Source organism: Herpailurus yagouaroundi, unplaced genomic scaffold (genome assembly GCF_014898765.1).
Source record: "Herpailurus yagouaroundi ecotype Mexico unplaced genomic scaffold, PumYag 28, whole genome shotgun sequence".
Lineage (NCBI taxonomy): Eukaryota > Metazoa > Chordata > Mammalia > Carnivora > Felidae > Herpailurus > Herpailurus yagouaroundi.
This window is the reverse complement of record NW_024412376.1, coordinates 105,971,623-105,990,286: the sequence shown is the minus strand read 5'-3', so window position 1 is coordinate 105,990,286 and position 18,664 is coordinate 105,971,623. Positions and strand designations below refer to the sequence as shown.

The window sequence follows — 18,664 nt, the reverse complement described above, 5'->3', positions numbered from 1 at the left end:
TTCTATGAGAAACTGTTGCTTGCACAAAGCATAACTAATTAAAAATTGAACTTATGCAGCTGCAGAGAAACCCTAGTGGAGAATCGCAAGGGGAGGGAGGGAGCAGACAGGGGCACTCAGTGGTTAAAGCTACCAAAGCCATTCATTCTTCCTTACCTTCACTTTGTACTCAGGGTGCGTGGTGTTTATAGGTCAAAGGACCTGGAGAGACACTCTTTGGGGAAGGGCAGGAGATGGCTTGCCAGTTACCACAAGCTCTCCTTACAACAGTCTGACAAACAGCTTCTCCATCGTGCAGGGCGGGAGTGCATGCGGGACCTGGCCGCCGCCGCCGCCGCCGTAGAAACCGGTTCTCAGGTTCTGGCCGTGCGTACTTCCCCTTACGACAGGGGGCCTGCTGCTGTCAGGCAGGCTGGCTGGCGATTGGTTGGGAGGAGGGTAGTAATCTGAACTGCCTTTTGTACTTGCCTAATCAGGGCAGCCGTTTGATTGCAGGTTCCGAGCAGAGGTGCCTCGGTGGTGTCAAACACCTGTGTCTTAGCTCTGGCCTTCCTGGGGCTGGTGCCCGTGGCTTCTTTCCATGCCAGAATCGTGCCTCTAGGTCACCTTCCCCCCAAGCCACCGAGCCCCCTCGGCAGGCCAGCATGGCCCAGTGTCATGCTGGACAGAGGTGTTCAACAGATAACTGAGGACAACGGACCTGCCGGCCTAGACGTCCTTAAGGTAAGTCCATTTTAAACCAGATATTTCTCGACATTATTTCTACATTGATCTCGACAGAAATGCCAGTATTGGGAAGGTAAATGAAAGAGAGGCAGGGTCGTTGTTTAGTTTAGACCTTTATGATGAAATCACTATGTTATTCGGCTGTCAGAAGCGTTGGCAAAGTGGTCCCAAGGCATAAATAAAGATCTAAATGGGGAGGGGGGTACTCGACAAGTTGTTGTGACCCTTGCAGGCAGTTGACACCTCACTGTGCACTCCTTCCTATTTGATGAGATGCCCAAGTGATGACAGAATAAAGTAACTTTTAATCAAGGCCAGCAAATACACATGCCAGCTCATGCAATAAGATAAAGTCAGTTTGACTATCTTGGCTCCTTTCAATGATGCAACCCCAGAATTTATAATCTGATTCTAATTACCACTTTTTTTTTTTTTTTTAATTTTCAACGTTTATTTATTTTTGGGACAGAGAGAGACAGAGCATGAACGGGGGAGGGGCAGAGAGAGACGGAGACACAGAATCGGAAACAGGCTCCAGGCTCCGGGCCATCAGCCCAGGGCCCGACGCAGGGCTCGAACTCACGGACCGCGAGATCGTGACCTGGCTGAAGTCGGACGCTCAACCGACTGCGCCACCCAGGCGCCCCAAATTACCACTTATTTTTAAAGCTGTCTTTAACTTTTCCTTTTGCGATAACGAAAGCAGTTTTTCTTTCTAAGGTTTGTTCAACATGGTAGAATTAGTGAATTTCACTTCCGTGAGGGGTTTGATTGTATTGCTTGGCTCGCTTCGCCCATCCTGATATTTGAGGAAAAGGCAGTTTCTAAATTCAAGCACCTAAATTCGAGCAACAGTGACATGCTTAGGAATATTAAGGTCTGTCCTGATTTCATTTGCCTTGTAAGTTGATTGACAGATACTTCAGGGACCGTCCTGTCTCCCCTCTTGGGCAGCTATCAGCATACATGTAATAATGCTTGGGTTTACTAATTCAAGGTTGGCAAAAAGGCTAGTGGCTTGGGACTAGTGTTTACCCCCTGGCCTGTTTTGTTGTGATAGGGAGGAAGTGATTTTCCCTTTGATTTTGATATTTTTAATGAGAAATTTCTACAAGTGGGTGAAGGTCCACTTATAAATCCAAAGAGGTTCTGAGACTACTTTTCCCACTGTATTAACTCCAAAGATATAAACACCATCCATGAAACAAAGCTTTCTTAATTCACCAGCTCGGAATGATTTGTTCAAGTAGTAAACAATAATGGAGAGTACAGATAGAGGTGGTAGAAAAGCAGACAAGCATTCAGAAACCGTTCCCTCGCAAGCTATGTCAATTATCCTGAAATAGATCTTTTTCTTACCATGTTTGTAGCCAGTTGGAAATTTCCATCTTTCTCATCTGTTAGCTACCTTGTTTTTCTAAAAACACTTTCCTCTAATACATTCAGCACAGTAGTAATACTGAATATAAGTACTAAAAATGACTGCTTTGGTGAATGAAAGCATCAAGAATAACATTACCCATGGGGTGGGGTGTGGTCACCCCATTTTAAATATTATGTGTGTGCAAATAGCACAGGTGATTGATGATAAGTGAAAAATTAGATTGGTTGGTAGGTAGAGGTAGATGCCAAGTAAATTTATAAATGTCGAGGGAGTTAAAGGAGAAATGGATGTTGGAAAGCTAAATAAATATTGTGTATTCAGCATCAATTTAAATTTCAAAAATCTACCTTCCCTTAGGAATTACAACCTAGAGTGTGTATAAACCAAAGATGATTTCCTGGGGCAAGGACAAGTCATTTTTGTATGGAGGAGGACAAATATTATCTTAGCTCTAATCATGATCTTTAAAAAAATCCCCACAAAACACTATTCATAAAAACCCCCGTGATTTAAAAAGGTACAGACAGGCAGACGGAGTTAGTCGAAAAACTTCTTTATTTTTGGTTAAAAATGAAGTCATGGAAACCCCACATTTCACATTCACATAGAAAGCCATTGTACATATCTGCACAGTATTCGGGGACCCCCAAATATGTAATTTAACACAGTTGTTAAGACACACACGCATACATTTCATCCCAAGAACAATAGCGTTAGAGAGTTAGATTGGGACAGGGAATTAATACCTTAAATTCATTTTTTCTCCGGTGACAATTTTTAAAAGTATCCCTTCTACAACTGTGGAATGCCTGCCTGACTCCCTCCAGTGCAGCTTGGTGAAGGTCCCTTCTGGTGTTGTGGACAACACACAATGGGACATAATAGAGCACACTCAGCCTCCCCCTCCCAGACACACATTGTGTGTCCCATTGGCTCTGCTTGAAACATTCAGTTATGCAAATGAAAGCTGCCCACGTCAGCTGCCTCTCTCCCTCCCCCTCTTGTTCTCTCCCTCCCTCCCTCCCTCTGAACGGCCCTGATCTCAGCCTTTTGCCCCTGACTTTGCTAAGCTGGGCAGGCCTGTGAGCTCAGAAGCCAGAACAGCTGGGTGAAAGTTCCCTTTGCTCAACGGGCTGTGGCCACAGCGGCAGACAAACAAGCTGGGTCCTTAGCTCCAGACACATGGAAAAAGAAGCAGCTTTTCATGTCTACTCCTCTATAGGTAGCTTCATTTTAATTTTGATGTCTGGTTAATAGGGAAAAAATGGCCTTCCTTGTTAGGCCAAACCTCTAAAAGGCATATTAAAAAAAAAAAAAAAAAAAAAACCCAAAAAACAAAAACCACCTTTCCAGCAATCCTAATGTTCACATTTGGGAGACAAAGGGGAGACCATTCCTCAGGACAAATGGATGGTTTTGGAAGGCAGGAGCTTAAGCAGTGTCAGGCCTCTTAGTTGGGCAGACAGGACTAAAAAATAAATGTCAGATGATGGAGACCGTGTGGTATTTGTAGCTTATCATCTGATATCATTGGGCAAAAAGCTTTTAAAAAACTTCTGTGAACTGAAACTTGGGACTGCTCTGATGTTCTGTCAAGTGATCCAGTGAGCACTGGCGTCAGATACTTTAAGTAGGACTTTTCTTGTACAGTCCAGACCCGGTTTTAAAGCGACAGCTCTGGGGATAGAATTTAAATGAGCCCCACCCTGAAAAGCTATGGCTGTTTAGAATCCTTGTTTTTTTCCAAGTACCAAAGCTCCTCAGTGACCAATAAAGCTACCAGGAGACTTTTTCCTCCAATAACTGTGGTCAGCATTCCAGACCAGACCTTCAGGGGGTTGGTCCCGGCACTCGGACCCCGAGGTCCGGTCTCCCAAGTCCCTGCCTTATCTTTTCCCTGGCAGCAGTGGAGGCTGGTCTTACTGACCTGATATGTATGCAGTGGTTTCTAGGTTGTTTATTAAACACGCCTCATTAATCCGTCCATCTGATGCATGTAGGTCAGTATCATCATGGCAGTTGGGAAGAGAGAGAAAGGTGATGAAAGGGAATGATTTGTCCAATAGCACCAAGAAACTAGCGAGGATGTAGAAACTCAAATCCTATGCGCTGCACCTTCCTTTTCTGTCTTTCTGTCAAAAGAGAAATCAGAAAGCCCTAAACCTCTCGCTCAGCAGTTCTGTTTGGGCACTAAAAATGCTTCAGTCCAAAAATATGCTGCTGTCTTAACTGGATCACTCTGTGGCTGGGAGAGGGGGTCAGGGGCTTACAAACAAGGAAGTGAATGGGGCATGGGGGGTGGTGTGCGTGCATGTGCATGTGCACACATGTGTACATGTATTTGTGCACATGTATGTGTGCCCACGTGCTCACCCAAACAGCTCACGACCCCAGGGATTTGTTGTTAATGTTTGTCCAAACCTTAACAGAGAAGGACAGCAACCTCTCTGCTCTGGCCTTTTCCTAGAGAGGCCTGATCATTCATTTACAACAGATTTCAGCCTGGGCCCCTTGACAAGGGAGGCCAGCCCAGGAGCTGCGGGTGAGCCAGTCTGAGGGCGCTGGCCCGCTTCGCCTCCAAAGGTATTTCAGGAATGTTAATGGTATGCCTGAGTGGAGGGCTTCACAGCACAGAGCTCAGGGCTGAGAACCGCTCTGTGGCCATCTGTTGAGGCTCAGGAAGTCTCGTAGCAACAGCTTCTCAAGAATGGTGCCCCCCCCTTTTTTTTAATTAAAATTAACTAACACAAAACCCAAAACTGCTCCATTGCTCACGAAGAATCAGGACAGGATTCGGATTCTTTCTACAGAATGATGAGCTTTTAAGGAAGAAAAGCCCCCACATCCTTAATTCCTGCTCTTTAAATGAGCAATTTGTACTTGGTTTTGAGGTCTTAATTTTTTTTTATTTTTTGCCTACGGTAGAATTCTTTTTGGAAGAAGGGTAGAGGTGGAAACCAGTTTCCAAAGCCGTGGAGAAAAAATTGGCAAATATATGGTTCAGAAAAAAGTGGTCGGTGTTTTGAGATTTTTCTGGTGTTTGTTGCATTTAACGACCCTGTCGGCAGCTGCATTTTTCCCTCTGTAATAACGTGAGCTTTATAAGCCTGGCTGTTTAGTTAGTGAAATGAACTTCAGACAAAGATGCTAGTTTTCCTGTGACCATATGTGTGTTCCAATATGAGTCTCTTGAATCTGTGTTAACAGTAGCCCTTTAAAAAAGACAGAGGGGAAGTAGTGTCTGTCGTTTGTTATTTTTCAATTGATGAGGCATTAAATTAGCCATCCACAAAAACCAAGTTTGTTCCTCCGGATAGGAGAGTCTGGAAAATGACGAACACCTGAAGCCTAACCAGCAGCTGTTTCCACAGGGGCAGGTACACCAGATAGAGACAAGAGAATTATATCCCAAGTTCTGGCACTTATGGGGCTATTTTAGGAAGGTAAGCAACCTCTTAGAGCATGTTCCTCATCTGCCAATTGGATTTCTGCATTGTGTGGAAGGTTAAATGTAATCACATAAAAGGCACTCGGGAAAACAATCCTTGAATGTGAATGGCATTTATGAAGGAGGATTACAGGCCGTCACTCTTGCCGTTGTACAACCCTGCGAAAATATTTTCATGAGAACTTTATATCCTCTTCCGTTTTCAGTTTGACGTTTTAAAATGTCCTTCCAGTCTTACCAAGTAAAATGTCCCAGGGGAGTCGCAAGATAGTCCAACAGGCGTACGTATATGCCATTCTTGAATATAGAACATACGTAAAACACTTCTTTATATTCTTGATTGATGGTGTGTGTTTCGACTCATGAAGTATTATTCAGATCTGATGTACTGCCCCTGATGGTCAAAGGAAATGGATATGGACATCTGGACTGTGGGTTCCTAGGAAGTCTTTCTTTCTATATATAAAAAGCCAGACCACTTACCCTCTCTGTGCCTATTGCCCCACGTAAAAAATTTAACCAGTAAATATTTATGGAGTACCTACCATGTGCCAGCTTTACTTCTAGATGCTGGGTTTAGGGTCATGAACAAATGTAGACAAAAATTTTTGCACACGTTCTGGTCAAGGGAGACAGGTAACAAACCCCCAAATATGTGACTTGTGTTGAAGATTATAAAATAACTTTCATGGAAACACATAAAGCAGGGAAGTGTGATATATGATAGGCATATCATGGCAGAGAGGGATACTGCCGTTTCTTAGAGGGATGTTGGAGAAGACCCCACCAAGGTGACATTTGAAAAAAGGCTTGAAGGAGGGGAGAGAACGAGGCTTATGGTGAGCTGGAAACAGAGAGAACAGCAGGTGCAAAGGCCCTGGGAGGAAAGTATAAAGGACTTGTGTGAGGAAGAGGAGAGGCCAGTGTAAGGAGGGACAGAGGTCAAGGCCTTCTGGGCCACCAGAAGGCATTTGGCTTTTCCTCTGAATGAACCCTATGACTTACTTCACTGAGCTGTTCTGTTGACAGGTTTCAATGAAATCATTTGTGTAAAGCCTTTAGCAGAGTGCCAATGCCATAGAAAATTTTCCATAATGGTTAGCAATTGTCCATTTGTTTATTATTACTGCTACCTGGGATTTAAATACAGGATGATGTGAGCACACAGAAGACAGCTTTGTTGAGATCAAAACCGATTGTTCTTAAGAGAATTAAACTCTCAAGCTTGGCTCCCTAAGTATTCAATTCTATCACCTAAAAAGGTCCCAATTCTATATCTTCACACATATAGAGGGAAAAGTGTACTTTTTAAAAACTGGCCTTAAAAAAATAAATAAATAAAAAATAAAAATTGGCCTTGTTTCAGCCAAACCATTGTTTCTATTATGAAAGTACAAAGTCCATACTCTCCAAGGACAGGTGTATTTTGAGACATTTGGCTTAAGTTTCAGCTACAAAATCCTATTGAATTCCACTGAATTCATATGCTATTGTAATGTACTCATGTTTGAGTTTTGATGTCAATACCCTTCTCTAGGCCACAGGATTTGAGGAGGGAAGGAATGTATTGCAGATATAATGAAAATGAGGAATCGGGGTCTTTTCCTTCTCTCCAGAGCCCAGAAGCAAGATTGGATTTCAAAGGCAGTTCAAGAACCCCCTCTCAAAATAACCTTCCCGGACACACCTTTGAGTGTCTAGATTCCATTGATGTCCTCCTTTGAACTTGAAGGATATGGGTCATAACTCACGTCAAGTGATGACGAGCTCAGAAATTAGAAAAGAGGGAAACCTTTTCTCCAGGCATTTGAAGACCACCATTTAGAATTGGGGCTATCCTTGCTCCAGAACCAAAATAAATGGTTTGGAAACAATTAAAGAAAAAAATTTGACAGCAACTTGATGAGCAATAAAGAGAAAGGCTCTCTAAAAACGTACATTCTCATCAATGGAAATGTTCCGGGAGAGGATGGGTAACCAACAGTCAGAGGGGTTGTCCAACATTTGGACTCCAGCTTGACTTCAAAAATTTCTTCCAAATTTGTGGTTCTCCTTTCTTCTAAGATCTACTTATTGAAAACTGAACTCTGCAGGAAAGTCACCTTACATTCTCTCTTTAAAAAAAATTTTTTTTAACATTCATTTTTGAGAGACAGAGAGAGAGAGACGGACAGAGCATGAGTGGGGGAGGGGCAGAGAGAGAGGGAGAGAGAGAATCCCAAGCAGGCTCTGTGCTGTCAACACAGAGCCTGCTGTGGGTCTTGATCCCACCAACCGTGAGATTATGACCTGAGCCAAAATCGAGTTGGATGCTTAACTGACTGAGCACCCAGGCACCCCAAATTCTCTTTCACCAACATCTTAGTGTGGGGATTCTGAGAGCAAGAAACAACTGGTTGTAGAAGCTCTATTTTACTTTGGTAAGGGGTGGCCAGGCTGGTCAGACTCCTGCAGCGGTGCCCTGGTCCTGGCGTCTGGAGTCCCGGTCCTCCCCGGGGCTGACCATGCTATGTTCCATTTGCAGATTCTGAGGTGAGCATGTTGTCATAGCACTACTGCTTGCTGCAAAGTTGCTAAGTTATGATCAGTGGGTGGAACAGGCTACAGCTCATTTTTTCTATTGAACGAACACTTGTATTATACTTGTTCTGTTCTACATGATTTATTAAAATGCTGTCATAACTACCCTATGAACACAGCTACACTTTTAATCCCATTTAATCGTTATATAATTGATATAACCAGTTCAGTAACTATTCTATCCAAGGTCACGCAGTGACAGAGCTGTGACTGAACCCAGGCAGTCGGCCGGCAGGGTCTGCACTCTTAACTCGTACATTGGATATGACCACAAAATGTTCTGTCTGGTCCTGTGTGCCTTTTTCATTTGTCGTGGCTGTCCTGTGGATTAGAGAAACAAGTGATCTGGCATATCATTACACTTTATTGCCCTCTGTGAGGGCAGAGAATGTAACCTGTTGATACCCAGTGCCTAGCATAGTACCTGGGGCATGGCAGATACTCAAATATTTGTTGAATGAGTGAGGGAGTGAGGGTGTGACATGAATAAACAGTAGGAAGGCCATAGAAATGCCTTCCTGATCGCACGGAGCTACAGAGACATATGTGATTGTGGGCTGTCACTTAACACAAAAATTTTGAGGTTACAAAACAGGTACAATTAGACGTGAGGGTTTAATAGGCCAGTTATTTGAACCAGCGTCAACAGTTGCATCCCTTGTCAGGTGTCCATTGACATGTTAGTAGTCACATCCCACTGGAAGTAGTGCCCATAAAAGTGCGCTCCCCCACTGTTTCCGATTCTGTGTCTCCCTCTCTCTCTGCCCCTCCCCCGTTCATGCTCTGTCTCTGTCCCAAAAATAAATAAACGTTGAAAAAAAAAAAGTGCGCTCCCCCAAAAAGTTGTGCCCTCAGACACACCTGCCACGTGAGAATTGGGGAGGGGACAAACCAGGGAACCATGAATTCCTCTGACTCAGAGTTTTAATGCGGGATTTGGACTCAGTGCATCTAACATATGGATATTGAGACTCACAGACTTATTATGGGGTGGAGAAAGAAAGCCTGAGTCTGGCCAATGCCAGTGCCTGGGGGAATATTTGGGTACAGTGAACATAAACCCACTCATACCAGCTCGGATTAAAAAAAGGTTCTTTAGGGGTGCCTGGGTGGCTCAGTCGGTTGGGTGTCCAACTCACCTCAGGTCATGACCTTGCGGTGAGTCTGAGTCCTGCGTTGGGCTCTGTGCTGACAGCTCGGAGCCTGGAGCCTGCTTTGGATTCTGTCTCCCTCTCTCTCTACCCCTCCCCTGCTTTCTTTCGCTCTGTCTCTTTCAAGAATAAAACATTAAAATTTTTTTTTAAAAAAGGGGTTCTTTGCACAGATATGAAAGAAGCTTATGGAAATCCAATTGTAGGAAGCCAGGAACTCTTTAGGTTTAACCAAATGATTCAGTCAGAAGGAGTCAGAAGCCTAGTGTGCGTTCCCACCTTGGCATTGCTGAGTTTGTGACCTTGGATAAATTATTCACTATTTCTGGACCTTATCAAGTCACCTGAAAAGTAGGAAATACTGAAAGTATCTATTGGTTGCATTGTTGTATAGATTAAATGAGACCATACGTCTAAGGCACTTGGAACACTGCCTGACACGTGGTAAGAGAACACTAACCATTAGCGTTTGTTATGATTTGGCAAGTAGGCAGCTATTCACTTTCTCACTGGATTGCATAGTCCCTCATTTTAGTTCACTTTAAACATCAGTTCCATTATTCTTCTTGCAGACTAGCTTCCTGGAAAACGTGGTTCCACGGTTAATTGAATGGCATAGTGATGTCGTCAAGACTCCAGGCTCATCTCTTTCCATTCTACCATCTTTAGCATGATGATTTTCATCCCCAGATTTGCCCCCTCATGATTACAAGAAGGCTGCTGCAGCTCCAGGCATCATATACTCACACAATTTTGTCCAAGGGCAGGAAGGAGTCTCAGTTTTGTGTATTTTATCAAGAATGAAGAATGCATTTCCAAAATCCCTCCTGCAAATTTTTCTTTGAGTCAGATCTCATTAGCTAGGGTTGTGTCCTATGCCCATGAATAGACTAATAACTGGCAATGAAGTCAGAATGCCATGATTGGTGTAGATCAAGAATGATTTATCTCTTGGGGCTATGGAAGGATCCACCTTCCTGAATACATGGTCATCTGATATTGCAACTGAAACAGAATTACATCTGTGAGGAAGAAGGGTGCGCGCACGCGCGCACACACACACACACACACACACACACACATTTAAGAATCCTATTTCTATAGAAAAAGTTATATATATATATATATATATACATATATATATATATATATATATATGATGGGGACACACACACACACACACACACACACACACACACACACAGCGGTAGTACCTGATAGGGGAAGGGAAAAGCTGACAATAGTTTTTAATCCCTGAGGCCACCTCCATTCTTGCCCTTCCCAAGAAGTTCCCATTTGTGCTTCAATTTCTTTGTGGGTCCAATGTCACTTGTATCACTTTCAATAATAGCAACAAAATGCTGTCTGATGCATGTTCTCAGACTTGTGGGTTTCTGTTCTTCATATGGGCTTATGTGTGGCCCTGGCTCACCACAGAGCTGTCGCTGGATTCTACTCCAGATTCCCTCACAGATCTTGAGCTTTCTTCACCTGGTTAACTCAGCCTCTGGGCTCCAGTTCCAAGCACCATGGGCAACAAACTGGTAGCCAGGGGCGAGCTGGTCCAGCCTCATCCCTTCAGTGAAGGCTTGGGCAGGGCCATGTTCTCCTAGAATAGTTGCGAGCAAGGAGACAATATCATTTGTCTCAGACAAAAACACATGATAGCCCTGCCCGGTCCTTCCTAAAATGGCTCTGTATCCAATTGAAAAGTATATTTTTCATAAGCAAAATGGTTAGATTTCAGATATATAAGTGCCTTTGACAGGGAGTTAAAGTCTGGTGGCTCCACTCCCTTTGGCCTAATTTAAATAGGAGAAGAGAGAGAATTCTGGGTTCGTATCAGGAGGGAAATAGTGAGAGATTTGAGGGGGAGGAGACTAGGGTTGCTGAGTGAAGTCATAAATGAAATCCGTGTGACCTGCCCCTGATGGCAATTGGGAGAACCAAGGAGGACTGATAAGGAAAATCCCAAGAAAGGCATAAATGTAAGAGTCAAGCCTGTGGTTCAATGAGTATGGGTAAGTAGTTTTTCTTTTTTTTTAATGTTTATTTTTGAGAGAGAGAAAGAGAGAGGGAGAGAATGAGTGGGGGAGGGGCAGAGAGAGAGGGAGACACAGAATCCGAAGCAGGCTCCAGGCTCTGAGCTGTCAGCACAGAGCCCGATGCAGGGCTCAAACTCAAGAGTTGTGAGATCACGACCTGAGCCAAAGTTGGACACTTAACCGACTGAGCCAGCCAGATGCGCTGTTTATTTTTTAATATTTATTTTTTTATTACGAAAATGTCCAAACATTTGTGAAAGTAGAGAGTACCACAAATTCCCATGCACCCCCCTATCTGGCTGGATGTTAAGTAGAACAAGTCTGGGAGAGGGAAGGGAAAGCTAAAGAAAGAAGCAGGATCCAGTGAAGGACTAAATAGTCAATGACAGGTGTATTAGTGAACTGTCAGAAGTGGACAAAAAGTTGAAATCCAAGATGTTTGTTCTTCTTAATCATAGGCTAATGAAATAATTACTAAATGAGATCTGCCTTCTTGTTCTTTGAGTAGGGATTATGTAATTTGAGGAAGCAGACCCCATGGCCTAATCTTCAAGTGGCTGGGGGTCTTACACGGTGACAAGACTAAGTAGCTGGGAGGAGGAGGCATCGTTCATTTGACGTTCAGAACCATTGGTCTGCACATTTGACATTCAGAACTGTTGGTCTGCACCAACCTAGGCACTGTGCTAGGCTTTACAGGCACGCAGGTCTGAAAGACAGCGTCCTCGCTTTCACAGAATGCAGCATCTTGGGGTGGGGAGGAATAGACAAGAAAATCCATAACAGGCATGCCATGGTAGCCTAGAATTTTTCTGGTGGTGTAGAATAGGTGAAAGCTTCTTGCAGGAAGATGAGGGTCTTGTTTTCCAGAGGGGAGAATAGGAGTTAGGTAGATGGATTTAGTGGGTAAGGAAAGGCTTCTAGACAAAGTAAACAAAGAGGTACTTGAGCAGATCCTCAAGGCAGGGCTGTGGGTCCGACTGTCTGCTTGTGACCTACTGAAAGAGAGGCAGAGATGGGGTGGGAGCAGGGCTGCAATCCAGCCCAGGCCCTGCCCCCTGGAGCAGCGGCAACCACCTAGAAAAGAAGTTGTTTTGTCTGATTTGCACAAGGTGCCGCGTGGGCTGAGGGTAGCCCTGTCTGAATGTATTTGGTGTTCTTTAGGGAGCATATGTGAGGATGCCCTTGAGTTTGAACAGGATCCTGAAGGTAATGGGGAGCTAATGAAGGATTTAAAAGGCAGACCAGCAACAAAAATCAGATCTGTGTTTGAGAAAGACCATTCTGGCTTCATTTTGGGAGATGGCAATTCTGGAGGGGAAAAAAAAAAAAAAAAAACTAGTGAGAGAGGACTGGTCCAGGTGAGCAGTCATGTAGGCTATGGTGGGGCAAGAAGAGTGGGTGGATTCGATATCCAGAAGGTAGAATAGGAAGACTTGATGACAAGTTGGCTCTTTGGGTGAGGGAGAGAGAGGCGGTTAGGATGATTCCCTGGTTTTTAGCTTCAGCACCTCAATGGGAGGTTATAGCTTCCCGGCAAAGACTGATAAACCCAAGAACTTTGACATAGAGTTTGGTAAGGTGTTACTGATTGAATAACAATAAAAAGTTCCTTATATAAGCATTATGGTTAACGATTAAAAGGAAGGCTTCAATAGTAGCTTGAGTAGTTGAGACAGAGGAAAAACACCCTGATCTTGAGCTGTGCCCCTTCAGAGAATGGGCAATTGATATTAAAAGAAATTGTCACTACCCCGTCCAAGTACCACAAAACCTCCTGCCATAGACCATCAGTCCTTTCAAGACAGACACAGAGTAATGCCCAGCTGTAGATAGCTAGTTTGTCACCGTTATTCTTGCTTTCAAGAGTAAAATGATAGAAGCCTAGAGAGCCCCAAACCTTTTCCCATTCTTTTGGAGAAAGCAGGGTTTTGTTTCTTTTGTTTCTGAAGGCAGACATTCCAGCGGCATTCTTTCTGTCTCCCCGTGCTTCCCCTGATGGTAGAGTAGCTCAGGCTTTGGAGATGAATGGTTTCTGGGTTTGAATTCCAAGTTCATCGCCTTCTATCGCTTGGGGCAGGACACATCTCTATGAACCTCATCTACAGCATGGGGGGGAAATAGGACCTACCTCACAGTGCTGTTATGAAGGTTAAGGGACAATAAAGTGGAGGGCTTGGCATAGGGTCTGGCTATGTGGTGGTGGTAGAGGTGGCCGTTGTTGCTGTTGTTCTTGTTTTGTTTATTTATTTTTTTAACATTTATTCATTTTTGAGAGACAGAGGGAGACAGAGTGTGAGTGGCAGAGGGACAGAGAGAGGGAGACACAGAATCCGAAGCAGGCTCCAGGCTCTGAGCTGTCAGCAAAGAACCTGACGTGGGGCTTGAACTCACGGACCACACGAGATTGTGACCTGAGCTGTAGTCGGACACTTAACCGACTGAGCCACCCAGGTGCCCCACTGTTGTTCTTTTTTTAATGCCGATTTCACACATTAAGAAAAGATACAATTTGATTTTGCAGACTTTAATTAGTTCTTGGGCCTGCATCTGTTAGGTAGAGACTACACGCCATGTTGCCTTCTTCATGAATTGGCCCCAGGAGCAAGAGGTGCACGCCATGATGCCATGTGAGTCAGAGGGCAGGTGACATACACTGATTGCTCCTTCCCGACGTGCCTTGGGATATCGGGCTAATTATATTCAGGCTAAAGGAGCACACTGTTATACTATAGAAACCACTAGAAAGAATGCAGAGAACTCTGGTACTTTTGGCTTTCACATGACCAGCTTCAGGCTACTGAAGCTACCCTTGGTATTACATTTAATAATTCAACAAAGAATATTTATCGTTAACTCCCAGCATGAGGCTTCAGCGGCCGGTTGCACCCAAGGAAAATGTGCTTAACTTTCTTATCAAGAAATAGTCTCGATAAGACATTGGCGACTGTAACTTTGGTCATTGCTCTGGAATGTCCTCGTTGGTACCGCCAGTTTTCATTGCCCACAGGTGTGATGTTTTTGTAAGTGCCTTCATTTATGCTTTTACAGATTGAAAATGTTTTTATGCCGCTCTGGAATTGAAAACAAACAACTAGTGTCCTTCTATCTCTCCTGCAAAAAGAGGAATAATGAGAATTCAGGAGTTAATATTGTTAAAGGGCCTAGGATAAGAACTCCATGTTTAAGCATGAAGTATTATTGTTCTTGGTTGCCCCCGAATCCTTGTGAAGCAACACGAGGATCAAACTGAGTCTGAAAATCAAACAGAGAAAAGTGGAAAGTCTGTTTTCCATACTACTCTGAAATCTGTTATGCCTTTGAGTAAGAAATGAAAAAGATTTCAAAATGTTTCAAATCAGCCATCCAGGGCACCTGGGTGGCTCAGCCAGTTATATGTCCAACTCTTGATTTCGGTTCGGGTCATGACCTCACGGTTGGTTAGATCGAGCCCCGTGTCGGTCTTAGTGCTGACAGCACAGAGCCCCCTTGAGATTCTCTCCCTCCTTCTCTCTCTGCCCCTCCCCTGCTCTTTCTCTCTCTCTCTCTCCTTGTCTCTCTCAAAATAAACAAATGAACATTTCTTTAAAAAATTAGCCATCCATAATTGTTTGCTATAAAAGAGAAAGAAGAAAATTCAGTGACAGTTAAAAATTTAAACCAGTAGTCCTCAACTGAGGTGATCTTATCCCCCAGGGGACATTTAACAAAATCTGAAGACACTTTTGGTCGCCACAGTCGAGGGGGTGTGCTACCGGCCTCCAGCGGACAGTGGTCAGGGATGCTACTGAACAGCTTGCACTGCACAGGATGGTCCACATAACGAAGGCTTGTCTGGACCAACTGGCTGAGAAACCCTGAGTTAACTGATGGCTGTTTGGACTGTCTCTTTCGGCAAGAGATAAGCCTTCTCATTGCTTTCTGAGAATTGAAATTATTTTCCTCAGTTCATATAGGGGAAAAAACTGCTATACCTTCTTTTAGGCTCAGACCGGGCTGTCCTCTTTGTGCGTAACTCTCACATCGTCAGGCAGTTCAGTCCCCAAGCCATCGGGCCAGTGGCAGAGGCGATTGTGGGTGGGAGAAAACAACAACCGGCCTGACTAAAACATTCACTTTTCAAACTGGTTGGTTTATCACTCTCTGGACACACAGCTGTTTTGTGGTCGTAAAGGGTGGAGTAGAGGAGAGAGGTGAGGAAATGCCTTCACATTTCAGTGCTCTCCTTTAAGGAAAAGAAAGGTGGCTTTTCAAATGCTTGCCAAGTGTGAAGCCATCCAGGGGTGGGCACAGAAACTTCCTTTTGTTTTTTCTTCTCTGTCCTCTTTGATTGTTGTTCTTTCACAAACTATTTATTGAGTACTTTCCAACCCAATTCCTGTTGTAAGTACTGCTCATGATGCAAAAAACTCATATGGTTCTAATAACAGCTAAAAGAAAATTACAAAGCCCTGCAGATAACCATGTTATCTCAAAAGGGAAAAGTTGGACAAAGGACTTCTCTCCCAGATATTATGTATTTATATCTTACAAGTTTAATTATAAGATTAACCCACATTTTGGTACGCCTTATTGTGCCTTATTGAACACTTTAAAAATATATAAATTCATGACAAGTGACTGCGATAGCCATGTAAGTTTTCTTTTTTTTTTTTTTAATTTTTTTTTTTCAACGTTTATTTATTTTTGGGACAGAGAGAGACAGAGCATGAACGGGGGAGGGGCAGAGAGAGAGGGAGACACAGAATCGGAAACAGGCTCCAGGCTCTGAGCCATCAGCCCAGAGCCTGACGCGGGGCTCGAACTCACAGACCGACCGCGAGATCGTGACCTGGCTGAAGTCGGACGCTTAACCGACTGCGCCACCCAGGCGCCCCGCCATGTAAGTTTTCTTGATTTACTCTCTGTGGAAAGCTTTTGCTTTATCTCTGAAAGATTACCCAGGTCTGGGGCTTACTAATGGACATGTATTGGGAAATAGGACGCAAGAGTAAAATGGACTACAATACATACATTTATTTATAGGAAATAGTTTTAAAGTCAAATCTCTCTTAGTCTGTAGGAAGTCAAATTACTTTTCATTATGATGAATGTTAGTACATCTTCAGATACTTCAGTAGAACTCACTGCACAGAGACGCCTGGTGGCTGAGTCGTGTAAGTGTCTGACTCTCACTCGGGTCATGATCTCACAGCTCGTGAGATGGAGCCCTGCAAAGTGTTGGGCTCTGTGCTGACCCTGCTTGGGATTCCCTCTCTCTCTCTCTCTCTCTCTCTCTGCCCCTTCCCTGATGGCACTCTCTCTCTCAAAAATAAATAAATTGATATAATTGAATGAATGAATGAATAAATAAATAAATAAATAAATAAAACTCACTGCACAAACATGATGTAAGAGTGAAAGGGGAGAGTCTGAAGCCGGATGGCTTGCATTCAGATCCTGGCTCTGGCACTGACTCTCTGAGACCACTGAACTTTGAAGTCTTTTTTTTTTTTTTTCATCTTCAAAATAAGGATAATAGTATTTTCTTCAGAGGATGATTATAAGGGTTAAATGAGCTAATGCAAGTAACTAACACAAAGTGCTCAATCTGTGTTATTTTTGCCGTCATCATTATCACATTGCATCACATTTTATTATTCCGTGTTTGTACTAAGCAGGAGACTATAGATGAGCCCACTGCAGCTTGCCCAAATCCAACATGGTGTATATGCACCTGATGTTGATCATCTTGAGTTCCTTGAGACAGTTATCTTTGAAAAATGCATACTTTGAAATCTTTAAAGGACTGTGATGTATTAATTTATAACTGAATCCTGTGACTTTCTGTACAGTAACACCATATGAAATACTGGAATAAAATCCTAAGGCTCAAATACATTCCAGTCTTCAGGCAACAGGGGCCATATATCAGAATTTGAGCTTCTGATTGCCTTAGAAGAGGATGCTTTCAACCCTTCTTGCCTGTGTAGTACCAGGGAGTGTGGATAACTGCTCTAAGGGATATGGATATCAAATATATACTACATCAAATTTGACATGTGTCAAATTGCTGACATATTTTTATTGTCCCTAAAGCAGGATAGAATTAAAATGCTGAGCACAAATAGGTGGAGATGATTTTACAGCTTTGGTTTTTCACTTTTATTTCCTAAGTGAAGACACATGATTGCTTTTGAGCTTTATCATTTAAGTATACGCCTCCTACTTAGTGTCTTGTCAGCATCTAAATTGCCTGTGTGTTATTTCAGTAAACAAAGAGGTTGATCAGAATGATCTCTTCAGAGTCTGAATTTTCTTGTTAAAATGTTAAAGTGAGAATCATCCGTGTGAGGAATGCCTTGGACATTTTAGAAATCATTGTTTTTCAAAGATCGAGGTTAGTAATTGTGAGTGTCAGTAACTTTTGAAATCATAGCCACCTAAAGCAGTGTGGACAGGGGAGAAGGAGGTGTAGAAACACTGCAGTTGTAAGTGTTGTGAGAAAAAAAGTGATATTGTACTCAGAGAAAGAGATCTGGGAATTATATTCTATTCATTCTAGATAGAAGTTTGAATAAATGACTAATTATTTGTGTCCATAAAGTTAGGGATTTACTCATCTGTAAAACCAAAAATGTGAACTAGTTGATGTCTAAGGTAATTTCATCTCTAACATGTGAAAATCAATCTAATGTGACTTTTGGACCGAATTCCTCAAGGGGCAAATAGGTGCACATTTAATTCAGTGCTGAACAAAGCCTTAATAGTAAACATTAAACTTGTTTTGATTTAAATATCCCCTTCTACAACATTGTAGACGATTTAAATATCCTCGTTTACAACGTTGGCTGTAAAAGCCCTCTGTTGATGAGTTTCAGTACGGGGGTACATGTGAAGAACTTGCTAGAGGAAGATAGACTGGTTCTATTTCACCCTGACTTTAACAGTGTGGACACAGCAGGGGAAATGGTGGCTTTGATGGCAACTTTAATGAAAAACAAGAGTGGAAATTTACCCGGAGAACAACAGTGTGTCAGTGATCGTCAGCCCAGAAGAGAGATTTGCAAGAACCATTTTATGGCACATCAGTGGGAGAGAATAATTCCTATTACAGAGATCCTAAGGAAAGTTGGAAAAAATAAATTAGATTTCAATTTGACTGGCACTGTAGCCCCATATTCTGTATCCCTTTAGCTAGTCCATATCCCTTTGAACTACTGATATGCTGTCAGAGAGCGAGTAAGTGTGACCCGTCCCTCTAACATGGGTAAAAAAAAAAATTATAATTATCCTATTTAAGATATAAATAGAAAAAGGAAGAAGTAATAAAGAAATGGTCAAAAGGAAC

At 43.0% G+C, this 18,664-nt stretch overlaps 1 protein-coding gene across 4 annotated transcripts in view; it reads left to right on the top strand.

The window, feature by feature from the left end:
- SHROOM3 (shroom family member 3) overlaps window positions 1-18,664 on the top strand; it is a 329,233-nt gene that overhangs the window by 143,023 nt on the left and 167,546 nt on the right. Inside the window, exons 1-2 of one of the 4 annotated variants that reach the window (XM_040480720.1) lie at window positions 465-723; window positions 5,428-5,553. The exons of 2 other annotated variants lie outside the window; for them this stretch is intronic. The gene's annotated coding sequence lies outside the window, so the exon portion shown is untranslated. Of the gene's footprint in view, window positions 1-464; window positions 724-5,427; window positions 5,554-18,664 lie in introns of those variants that run through there. One more of the 4 variants, XM_040480711.1, reaches the window with a different exon arrangement.